Raw genomic sequence first — 12,051 nt, forward strand, 5'->3', positions numbered from 1 at the left:
GACCACCGTGGGGTCATATATTGGCTGAAAAGAGTCGAGACAATTATACCAGTGGTAATGACTGTGAGCAGAAATAGACATCCCAGAGCATGTCACGATGTGACGCCCAGGACACAAGTTGTCTTCGAGGAGAGGTAAATCATAACAGGGTAAGATATATAGGAAGGTTTGCGTGATGAAAAACAGGTTAAGAGGTTAAATGATTTTGTTGCTGTTGTGGTCTTCAGTCCTGAGACTGGTTTGATGCAGCTCTCCATGCTACTCTATCCTGTGCAAGCTTCTTCATCTCCCAGTACCTACTGCAGCCTACTTCCTTCTGAATCTGTTTAGTGTATTCATCTCTTGGTCTCCCTCTACGATTTTTACCCTCCACGCTGCCCTCCAGTACTAAATTGGTGATCCCTTGATGCCTCAGAACATGTCCTACCAACCGATCCCTTCTTCTTGTCAAGTTGTGCCACAAACTCCTCTTCTCCCCAATCCTATTCAATACTTCCACATTAGTTACGCGATCTACCCATCTAATCTTCAGCATTCTTTTGTAGCACCACATTTCAAAAGCTTCTATTCTTTTCTTGTCCAAACTAATTATCGTCCATGTTTCACTTCCATACATGGCTACACTCCATACAAATACTTTCAGAAACGACTTCCAGACATTTAAATCTATACTCGATGTTAACAAATTTCTCTTCTTCAGAAACGCTTTCCTTGCCATTGCCAGTCTACATTTTATATCCTCTCTACTTCGACCATCATCAGTTACTTTGCTCCCCAAATAGCAAAACTCATTTACTACTTTAAGTGTCTCATTTCCTAATCTAATTCCCTCAGCATCGCCCGACTTAATTCGACTACATTCCATTATTCTCGTTTTGCTTTTGTTGATGTTCATATTATATCCTCCTTTCCAGACACTGCCCATTCCGTTCAACTGCTCTTCCAAGTCCTTTGCTGTCTCTGACAGAATTACAATGTCATCGGCGAACCTTAAAGCTTTTATTTCTTCTCCATGGATTTTAATACCTACTCCAAATTTTCCTTTTGTTTCCATTACTGCTTGCTTAATATACAGATTGAATAACATCGGGGAGAGGCTACAACCCTGTCTCACTCCCTTCCCAACCACTGCTTCCCTTTCATGTCCCTCCACTCCCGTAACTGCCATCTGGTTTCTGTACAAATTGTAAATAGCCTTTCGGCCCCTGTATTTTACACCTGCCACCTTCAGAATTTGAAAGAGATTATTCCAGTCAACATTGTCAAAAGCTTTCTCCAAGTCTACAAATGCTAGAAACGTAGGTTTGCCCTTTCTTAATCTAGCTTCTAAGATAAGTCGTAGGGCCAGTATTGCCACACGTGTTCCCATATTTCTACGGAATCCAAACTGATCTTCCCCGAGGTCGGCTTCTACCAGTTTTTCCATTCGTCTGTACAGAATTCGCGTTAGTATTTTGCAGCCGTGACTTATTAAACTGACAGTTCGGTAATTTTCACATCTGTCAACACCTGCTTTCTTTGGGATTGGAATTATTATATTCTTTTTGAAGTCTGAGGGTATTTCACCTGTCTCATACATTTTGCTCACCAGATGGTAGAGTTTTGTCAGGACTGGCTCTCCCAAGGCTGTCAATAGTTCTAATGGAATGATTTAACAGAGAATATTTGAGGCCACGATCACCACATGCACCAGAAGGAAGTGCTGCGGCATGGCGACAGATGGGAGAGAAAAGCCAGGTGTGTGCTGTGAGGAGGAAGCGACGTTGTCCTGTGTTTTACGCCAGAGGCGACCTGGCCGTCCTCTGGTTCGAGTCGGTCATCCTTTGGTCTGGGTTTAGTAGTGTCTGTGAGTAGGAAGGTTACAGAGGTAAGCAATGGTGGAGGGGGAAGTCTTGCTCATCTGGCGAAATCTAGGGATATGCCGAAGTCGGCATACAAGTAATGAAGTATGTTTATCCTTAGGTAGTTTTTAATGGTGGGTATTGTAAATAATGAATACCTGTAGTGTAGTAACTGTTGTAGTCGAGTTAAAACCTTTTGTAATTAGATAAGGGAAGGCGGTCTTTGAGATTAGGTCGTAGAACCCCGCCCACTTGACACGTAGCCGTCTGTATGGATACTTGGCTTGCTGCTAATTAGCCTGTTTCCTAGCTCAGGCATGGTTGGTGACTTTGCTGTACCATTTTGCAGAAAAGAGCAAACTCCTCTCAGGCGCTAGACGTATGGGGCCATTGACATCCTGCGTGGCGTTGACAATGGACCTCCTGAAGCCATCGATTCCGTATTAGCATCCCTGATGTTAAATCCCGAGCAGATTTACTGCTGGATCTGCTGGAGTCCGTAAATAAGAGCATGACGAGGGAAGGAAATGTGTATGTCGGGCGCTAATGCAAACAGCAGACATGACGTCTTTGCAAAACTCATCGGTCATAATCATACAGAAATAAATAACATTTTTATGTCTTCACCATTCTCTATTATTTCTTATTCTGATTACACGTTTTGGTTAAGTGCTACCATCGGAGCCGTCATGAGGTAACAAGTAAAAATATGGGATATAGACTTGTTCTCACATATTACTAAATATTTTTCTGAGCAGCAGAAAATATCGATAGAATGCACAGTATTTCATTAAATCACAAAATGAAAAGTGCTAACATTAAATACATTACAAATACAGTAATGTACGTGTGTAATACGTGCCAAATACTTTAGAACATCAATACAAGTGCAGCGTGCGTTGTCAAACAGCACGTGTCTGTTCCAGGTGTGGGTGTGTACCGGCAGCGGCACGGTCAGTGGCCAGGGGCTTAACGACTCGACCGCCGTCAGGTGGCGCTCCAGACACAGCAGTGGCACGCTCTCTTCGTGAGTGACTACTGGTGAGTGGAAACTCCATTTTTTTAATATATTAAACAATCGTTAAAATAACAAATCCATCGGGATTGACACAAGTGCAATGTATATGGCTCTCAAGAGATTTTAACAAAATTTACCCAACACAGTATTTGTACTGCATATGACAGCTTATAGTAAAATATTGCAACACCAAATGCAACGCTGCAGACCAAATCGAAAGAAATTGTGAATAATGGGACAAGGGGAGAGTCGCCAGAAAGTAGGTCACCCCAAGGGCCGCCATCACCGTTATCCAAGATGGCGACCGTGACGCAAGTTCGTGACATCACGTGACGTCAGCTGATGACGCGACTGACGTCATTCAAGATGGCGCGAAGACAGTGCAGTTGGACTACCTCTACCAACCTAAGTCACATCGTCCTAGGAACTGGCCGGGAGTTAGAATTTCCGTGGGGGGATAGGTCAATTGGGCTACCTCTGCCAACGCAAGAAAACGCTGCCGAAGAAACGGCACTCGGGCTACCTACACTAACCTAAGCCACCTCTTCCTAGCAACTGGACATAAGTCTTTATTTAAACAATTACAAGCAGTACCACCATCAATTGTGTTGACCATCCTCTTGGAAAATTTTGCTGAGTGGCGTTGGTACGGTGTCGCCCCCACTAGAGGCTCCTCATTTAATTCGAATATAATTTCTGTAAATTAGTTTAAATTTGTAAAAATTTATTTAAATTTTTATAAATTTGTTTCAATTTATTTAAATTTGTTTAAATTAGATATCAGTTTCTCAGTCCTTTAATATCTTTATTACATGCACTGATTCAGCTCTCGACATTAAACAACTACAAACAGCCGGCAGCAGGGGGGCGTGGCCAGGAGGCGGCACGGCAGGGAGCGGCTGTGGGGAGTCCTGCAGGGGAGGCCGACACTCGGACAACGGCCCGGCGGTCCTACAGGCTGGGCTGCAAACTGCCGGCGGCTCGATAAAGAAGCGTTCTGTCAACAGATACCTGACGCCGATGTACTGTCGCTATCTGGAGCCTCCAGCGATAAGATTACCTGCTGTCTGGAGAGTCCTTGAAAAGCGACGAGATAGTTAGGATTCCACACCGCTGTACGTCTTGCCTGAACGATTACAGAAGACTTAACTGGAAAACAATACACTATTAAATAATTTAATGCGTCTTCAAATACTTTCGTTCGTGTGTTACGCTATATGTGAAAAATGTGCTTTACAGAAGTCTTTTTAACTTTTCATAATGGTTAGCACACTGGACTCACATTTTGGAGGATGACAGCTCGAACCTGCGTCTGGCCATACTAATTTAGGATTCCCGTCATTTCCCTATCGACAAACGCCGGGATGTTTCCTTTGAAAGGATATGGCTGATTTTCTTCGCCATCTTTCCCTATTCCGCACCTGTGTCCCGTCTCTAGTGACCTAGCTATCGACGGGGCGATAAACACTGATGTCCCCCTCCTGTGTGGGGGAGTAGCCCCTGCCGCAGACGGCGGTCCCAGCAACGACCCGCCGCTCACTGCCCTGGGTCAGCTGAAAGCACGAACTGTGGAAATCAAAACGGCTGCGAGAATACAGTGCACCGTGTTGCCATTGCTAGCTTGTTTCTCAGCCTCTGTCAGGAACTGATGCACGAAATTTACGTGCAATGCGTACTGGATGTTCAGTGGGGATAGTAAGTGTTTTAGTAGGTGTTACTAGCGACTGTTGCGAATAAAACATTCCATATAATGCGTCTGCAAGTCTTAGTGTTTCAGAGCCACAGCTATTGGAATGGAAGCCAACGCAATACTCACTGAAAGTCTTAAGCAAAGCCAACTGTTTAAGCTCAATGTTGCCATTCGCAAATTCCACCTCTGACTTCAAAGCAATTTAGAATTCTCCCGGCACAGCGTGTGCATAGCTGTTTTGAGACCCTGGTAGGGTTCTTTGCTAGCGCTTCTGATAAAGCAAACGATCAGCTCGTGTTGTGTCTTCATTCTAAATCTCTAGACTCCGTCTTTCAACACCCCCTATAGGCAATAAACATAAAGGGATGTGCTCTCCGAACCTTGGTGACTGAGGAAAGTGACAATTTGTACCAATCCATTGTTCAGGAAATGCCAGGTTTAGGTGATGTCTCAGCAGACAGGGGTGCCGACATGCTGGCACAACACACCCGTCCTCGCAGGCGGAGCAACCTCTCAGAACGCTCCTGCAAGCCGATTTTCCTTTAAGACGGTGCGGCAACACGACAGGGCCAGTCGGCTGGTTGTCTACCACAGCAAACCACACTTTTGCAGAAACCGTACTTGAAAATATTTCTCCACAAAGGCGTTATGGTTTTCGTCTGACCACGGATGTGAAACATTCCAACTGTCGCGAGTCAAGGTGGCTTCACCAGAAGACATTGTTAATGCGATTGCTCGGTGATTTGCAATTAGCCAGCGACAAAAGTCCAATCCTTCACCATCAGTGAAAGTGTTGAATCCGCTCTAAATGGTAAGGATACAGTCTTGATTTTACACAGAGTACACGAAGGAACTTGCCCCCTTCTTGCAGCGGTGTACCATAGGTCTCTAGAATAGCGTAGCGTTCCAAAAGATTGGAAAAGGGCACAGGTCATTCCCGTTTTCAAGAAGGGACGTCGAACAGATGTGCAGAACTATAGACCTATATCTCTAACGTCGATCAGTTGTAGAATTTTGGAACACATTGTAAGACGTCGTGGTCTCCTGACCTTCATTGCTTACATATTCTGCCCTCACAATCATATTCCGCACATCAAGACGCTTCATTCGGACCCAAACTGGATAAGATAAAGTCAATGTTGTATGAATTCATGTAAACGATACGCAGTTGACAAGTAAGCGCACTGTGATTCAAATACTCGAGGCTGGCGTGCACACGTACATTCCAGACACAACGGTCACCGAAGCTTTTAGTTCGGGAGAGAAACCGCACAACGGGACGCCAATCCCTTCAGAGAACGACTCAGCCTATGTCGGCCAGTGACCGCCCATTTAGCGGACAGCATGGGCCAGAGTGAGAGGGGGGAACGACCCCATGTTCGGCTTAAAAGCAAATTCCGCTACATTGTGTGGGAGCGGCCAGTCTACGTATTCTTTACACATAGCACGCAGTTTCAGAGATTTTCACAGGGAGACAGCAAACGCCAAACGCCGATACTACAGATATCCAGATTGGTCGCCTTAAACGAAACGTCATTCTCCCGTTTTAGAAGAGCAGTGCTGATTGGCAGACGATATTTCTGATGCCTTGAGCTGCAGGAGCAATGGAAGAGACCGAAAGATATACCCCTTCACATCTGGCATGGAGAGGCGCCGTTCCGTTGTCGCTCTTGGAGGAACAAGTCCCACCTCAGTACTTCACTGGGAGAGCACCTCTGTCGAGAGCGAATCGAAGTGCGACTCTATATTGAGTCCTTGCAATTAAGCGTTGTGCACTGTGTTGGCCGCCACACTTATTGTGCGGTGTGCACGGACAGAGTTATAGTTAAATGCCTACGAGCGAATTTTGAATGGCATCACGGTGGACTGGTTATCTGACCGGTGTACCACGCCAATAGTTAGACTAGGGGTGAATAGGAATCCTTGCCTTCATCAAGGCATAGGGAGAGTTTGATTGGCGAAGGTCAATCCAGATAGAACAAGAGTTATCTTATTTGTCAGCAGGGAGTGGCGCAGATAGCAGTCATCGCAGTTTACAGTATTGTGCGCTACAGCTATTGCGAGCCCCATATTTCCTCCACAACAGTACACTTCACTGCATTTCACACGTGACAGCCTCGACCGTACCTAACAATATTCTAAAGGATAATTATTCAAGTTGAGTAGGCGCGCCTCTCAGCCATTCTGCCAAGTCAATAATAATCTTAAACTTCGTATAGAAATTTCATTAGCGAACCCTATCCTTGAGAGGTAACTTTCCATTCCGAAAAGAACCAGGATATAACTTGTTCAAGTCATAACTAAAAGTGCCATTGTGATTTCTCAGAATTTTTGCAAAATAAATAATAACTTTCGTTAGTTTCATGTTTTTTTTATACACTAACTAGCACTACTCCAGTGCCCAAGAATCCTACTAGTTATGTAAGAAATGTTGTGAATTTTTGTGTCATTTACTTACAGCGAACGACTCCAGAAAATATTTATTGCTGAAAGTTTTTTACGAGCGTCTGTCTGACTTCTGTAGTGGTGTGGGGATGGAAATTGCATCTTGCAGGAGCCACAGGGTAAAGGGTGCATCTCAGATTCATCCGTTGCGCAGAATAACAGACCAACCCCACACCTCAGAACGTATTATGTACGAGTACAATGACTTTTTTGGAGACTAGAAATCTACTCTTTAGGAATCAGTATGGGTTTCGAAAAAGACAATCGTGTGAAACCCAGCTCGCGCTATTCGTCCACGGGACTCAGAGAGCCGTAGACACGGGTTCCCAGGTAGATGCCGTGTTTCTTAACTTCCGCAAGGCGCTTGATACAGTTCCAAACAGTTGTTTAATGAGTAAAGTAAGAGCATATGGACTATCAGACCGATTGTGTGATTGGGTTGAAGAGTTCCTAGATAACAGAACGCAGCATGTCATTGTCAATGGAGAGAAGTCTTCCGAAGTACGAGTGATTTTAGGTGTGCCGCAGGGGAGTGTCGTAGGACCGTTGCTATACACAATATACAGAGTGGTCCATTGATCGTGACTGGGCCAAATATCTCACGAAATAAGCATCAAACGAAAAAACTACAAAGAACGAAACTCGTCTAGCTTGAAAGGGGAAGCCAGATGGCGCTATGGTTGGCCCGCTAGATGGCGCTGCCATATGTCAAACGGTTATCAACTGCGTTTTTCTAAATAGGAACTCCCATTTTTATTACATATTCCTGTAGTACGTAAAGGAATATGTTGGACCACTTTTTTCGCTTTGTGGTAGACGGCGCTGTAATACTCACAAACATATGGCTCAACAATTTTAGACGAACAGTTGGTAACAGGTAAGTTTTTTAAATTAAAATACAGAACGTAGGTACTTTTGAACATTTTATTTCGGTTGTTCAAATGTGGTACATGTACCTTTGTGAACTTATCATTTCTGAGAACGCATGCTGTTACAGCTTGATTACCTGTAAATACCACATTAATGCAATAAATGCTCAAAATGTTGTCCGTCAACCTCAATGCATTTGGCAATACGTGTAACGACATTTCTCTCAACAGCGAGTAGTTCGCCTTCCGTAATGTTTGCACATGCACTGGCAATGAGCTGACGCATGTTGTCAGGCGTTGTCGGTGGATCATGATAGCAAATATCCTTCAACTTTTCCCAAAGAAGGAAGTCCGGGGACGTCAGATCCGGTGAACGTGCGGGCCATGGTATGGTGCTTCGACGACCAACCCACCTGTCACGAAATATGCTATTCAATACCGCTTCAACCGCACGCGAGCTATGTGCTGGACATCCATCATGTTAGAAGTACATCGCCGTTCTGTCATACAGTGAAACATCTTGTGGTAACATCGGTAGAACATTACGTAGGAAATCAGCATACATTGCACCATTTAGATTGCTATCGATAAAATGTGGGCCAATTATCCTTCCTCCCATATTGTCGCACCATACATTAACCCGTCAAGGTCGGTGATGTTCCACTTGTCGCAGCCATCGTGAATTTTCCGTTGCCCTATAGTGCATATTATGGCGGTTTACGTTACCCCTGTTGGTGAATGACGCTTCGTCGCTAAGTAGAACGCGTGCAAAAATCTGTCATCGTCCCGTAATTTCTCTTGTGCTCAGTGGTAGAACTGTAGACGACGTTCAAAGTCGTCGCCATGCAATTCCTGGTGCATAGAAATATGGTACGGGTGCAATCGATGTTGATGTAGCATTCTCAACACCGACGATTTTGAGATTCCCGATTCCGCCGCAATTTGTCTGCTACTGATGTGCGGATTAGCCGCGACAGCAGCTAAAACACCTACTTGGGCATCATCATTTGTTGCAGGTCGTGGTTGACGTTTCTTATGTGGTTGAACACTTCCTGTTTCCTTAAATAACGTAACTATCCCGCGAATGGCCCGGACACTTGGATGATGTCGTCCAGGATACCGAGCAGCATACATACCACACGCCCGTTGGCCATTTTCATCACAATAGCCATACATCAACACGGTATCGCCTTTTCCACATTATTTGGTAAACGGTCCATTTTATCACGGGTAATGTATCACGAAGCAAATACCGTCCGCACTGGCGGAATGTTAGGTGATACCACGTATTTACACATTTGTGACTATTACTTCGCCATCTATCACAAAGCGAAAAAAGTGGTCCAACTAAAACATTCATTTTTCTTTACGTACTACACGAATATGTAATAAAAATGGGGGTTCCTATTTAAAAAAACGCAATTGATATTCGTTTGACCTATGGCAGCGCCATCTGGCGGGCCAACCATAGCGTCATTTGGTTTTCTCCTTCAAGCTACACAAGTATCGTTCTTTGTAGTTTTTTCGTTCGATGCTTATTTCGTGAGATATTTGGCCCGGTCACTATCAATGGACCACCCTATATATAAATAAGCTTGTGGATAACATCGGAAGTTCACTGAGGCTTTTTGCAGATGATGCTGTAGTATGTCGAGAGGTTGTAATAATGGAAAATTGTACTGAAATGCGGAAGGATCTGCAACGAATTGACGCATGGTGCAGGGAATGGCAATTGAATCTCAATGTAGATAAGTGTAATGTGCTGCGAATACATAGAAAGAAAGATCCTTTATCATTTAGCTACAATAGAGCAGGTCAGCGACTGGAAGTAGTTAACTTCATAAATTGTCTGGGAGTACGCATTAGGAGTGATTTAAAATGGAATGATCATATAAAGTTGATCATCGTTAAATCAGATGCCAGACTGAGATTCATTGGAAGAATCCTAAGGAAATGCAGTCCGAAAACAAAGGAAGTAGGTTACAGTACACTTGTTCACCCACTGCTCGAATACTGCTCACCGGTGTGGGATCCGTACCAGGTAGGGTTGATAGAAGAGATAAAGAAGATCCAACGAAGAGCAGCGCGCTTCCTTACAGGATCATTTAGTAATCGCGAAAGCATTATGGGGATGATAGATAAAGCCCAGTGGAAGACTCGGCAAGAGAGACGCTCAGTAGCTCGGTACGAGCTTTTGTTGAAGTTTCGAGAACTATCCTTCATCTACATTTACATCTACATTTATACTCCGCAAGCCACCCAACGGTGTGTGGCGGAGGGCACTTTACGTGCCACTGTCATTACCTCCCTTTTCTGTTCCCGTCGCGTATGGTTCGCGGGAATAACGACTGCCAGAAAGCCTCCGTGCACGCTCTAATCTCTCTAATTTTACATTCGTGATCTCCTCGGGAGGTATAAGTAGGGGGAAGCAATATATTCGGTACCTCATCTAGAAACGCACCCTCTCGAAACCTGGACAGCAAGCTACACCGCGATGCAGAGCGCCTCTCTTGCAGGGTCTGCCACTCGAGTTTGCTAAACATTTCCGTAACGCTATCACGCTTACCAAATAACCCTATGACGAAACGAACCGCTCTTCTTTGGATCTTCTCTATCTCCTCCGTCAACCCGATCTGGTACGGATCCCACACTGATGAGCAATACTCAAGTATAGGTCGAACAAGTGTTTTGTAAGCCACCTCCTTTGTTGATGGACTAGATTTTCTAAGGACTCTCCCAATGAATCTCAACCTGGTACCCGCCTTACCAACAATTAATTTAAATGGTCATTCCAGTTCAATTCGTTCCGCACGCATACCCCCAGATATTATACAGAAGTAACTGCTACCAGTGTTTGTTCCGCTATCATATAATCATACAATAAAGGATCCTTGTTTCTATGTATTTGCAATACATTACATTTGTCTATGTTACGGGTCAGTTGCCACTCCCCGCACCAAGTGCCTATCCGCTGCAGATCTTCCTGCATTTCGCTGCAATTTTCTAATGCTGCAGCTTCTCTGTATACTACAGCATCATCCGCGAAAAGCCGCATGGAACTTCCGACACTGTATACTAGGTCGTTTATATATATTGTGAAAAACAATGGTCCCATAATACTCCCCTGTGGCACGTCAAAGGTTACTTTAACGTCTGTAGACGTCTCTCCATTGAGAACAACATGCTGTGTTTTGTTTGCTAAAAACTCTTCAATCCAGCCACACAGCTGGTCTGATATTCCGTAGGCTCTTACTTTGTTTATCAGGCGACAGTGCGGAACTGTATCGAACGCCTTCCGGAAGTCAAGGAAAATAGCATCTACCTGGGAGCCTGTATCTAATAGAATGAGATTTTCACTCTGCAGCGGTGTGTGCGCTGATATGAAACTTCCTGGCAGATTAAAACTGTGTGCCCGACCGAGACTCGAACTCGGGACCTTTGCCTTTTGCGGGCAAGTGCTCTACCAACTGAGCTACCGAAGCACGACTCACGGCCGGTACTCACAGCTGTACTTCTGCCAGTACCTCGTCTCCTACCTTTCAAACTTTACAGAAGCTCTCCTGCTTATTACGATCGCCTTAAACTTTTTCCATAAACACTCAACATTGTCAGTGTCGGAACAGAAATTTTCGTTTTGATCTGTTAGGTAGTCTGAAATCTGCCTTCTATTACTCTTGCTAAACAGATAAACCTTCCTCCCTTTTTTTATATTCCTATTAACTTCCATATTCAGGGATGCTGTAACGGCCTTATGATCGCTGATTCCCCGTTCTGCACTTACAGAGTCGAAAAGTTCGGGTCTGTTTCTTATCAGTAGGTCCAAGATGTTATGTCCACGAGTCGGTTCTCAGTTTAATTGGTCGAGGTAATTTTCGGATAGTGCACTCAGTATAATGTCACTCGATGCTCTGTCCCTACCACCCGTCCTAAACATCTGAGTGTCCCAGTCTATATCTGGTAAATTGAAATCTCCACCTAAGACTATAACAATCTGAGAAAATGTATGTGAAATGTATTCCAGATTTTCTCTCAGTTGTTCTGCCACTAATGCTGCTGAGTCGGGAGGTCGGTAAAAGTAGCCAATTATTAACCAAGCTCGGTTGTTGAGTGTAACCTCCACCCATAGTAATTCACAGGAACTATCCAGTTCTACTTCACTACAGGATAAACTATTACTAACAGCGACGA

At 44.4% G+C, this 12,051-nt stretch overlaps 1 non-coding gene across 1 annotated transcript; it reads right to left on the reverse strand.

Annotated features, from left to right (window-relative positions):
* Positions 1–11,271: 11,271 nt before the first annotated feature.
* On the reverse strand, positions 11,272–11,346 carry Trnal-caa (transfer RNA leucine (anticodon CAA)). The gene has a single exon. It is a non-coding gene; the product is annotated as a tRNA-Leu (tRNA).
* Positions 11,347–12,051: the final 705 nt, after the last annotated feature.

Source organism: Schistocerca cancellata, chromosome 11 (genome assembly GCF_023864275.1).
Source record: "Schistocerca cancellata isolate TAMUIC-IGC-003103 chromosome 11, iqSchCanc2.1, whole genome shotgun sequence".
In the NCBI taxonomy this organism is placed as follows: domain Eukaryota; kingdom Metazoa; phylum Arthropoda; class Insecta; order Orthoptera; family Acrididae; genus Schistocerca; species Schistocerca cancellata.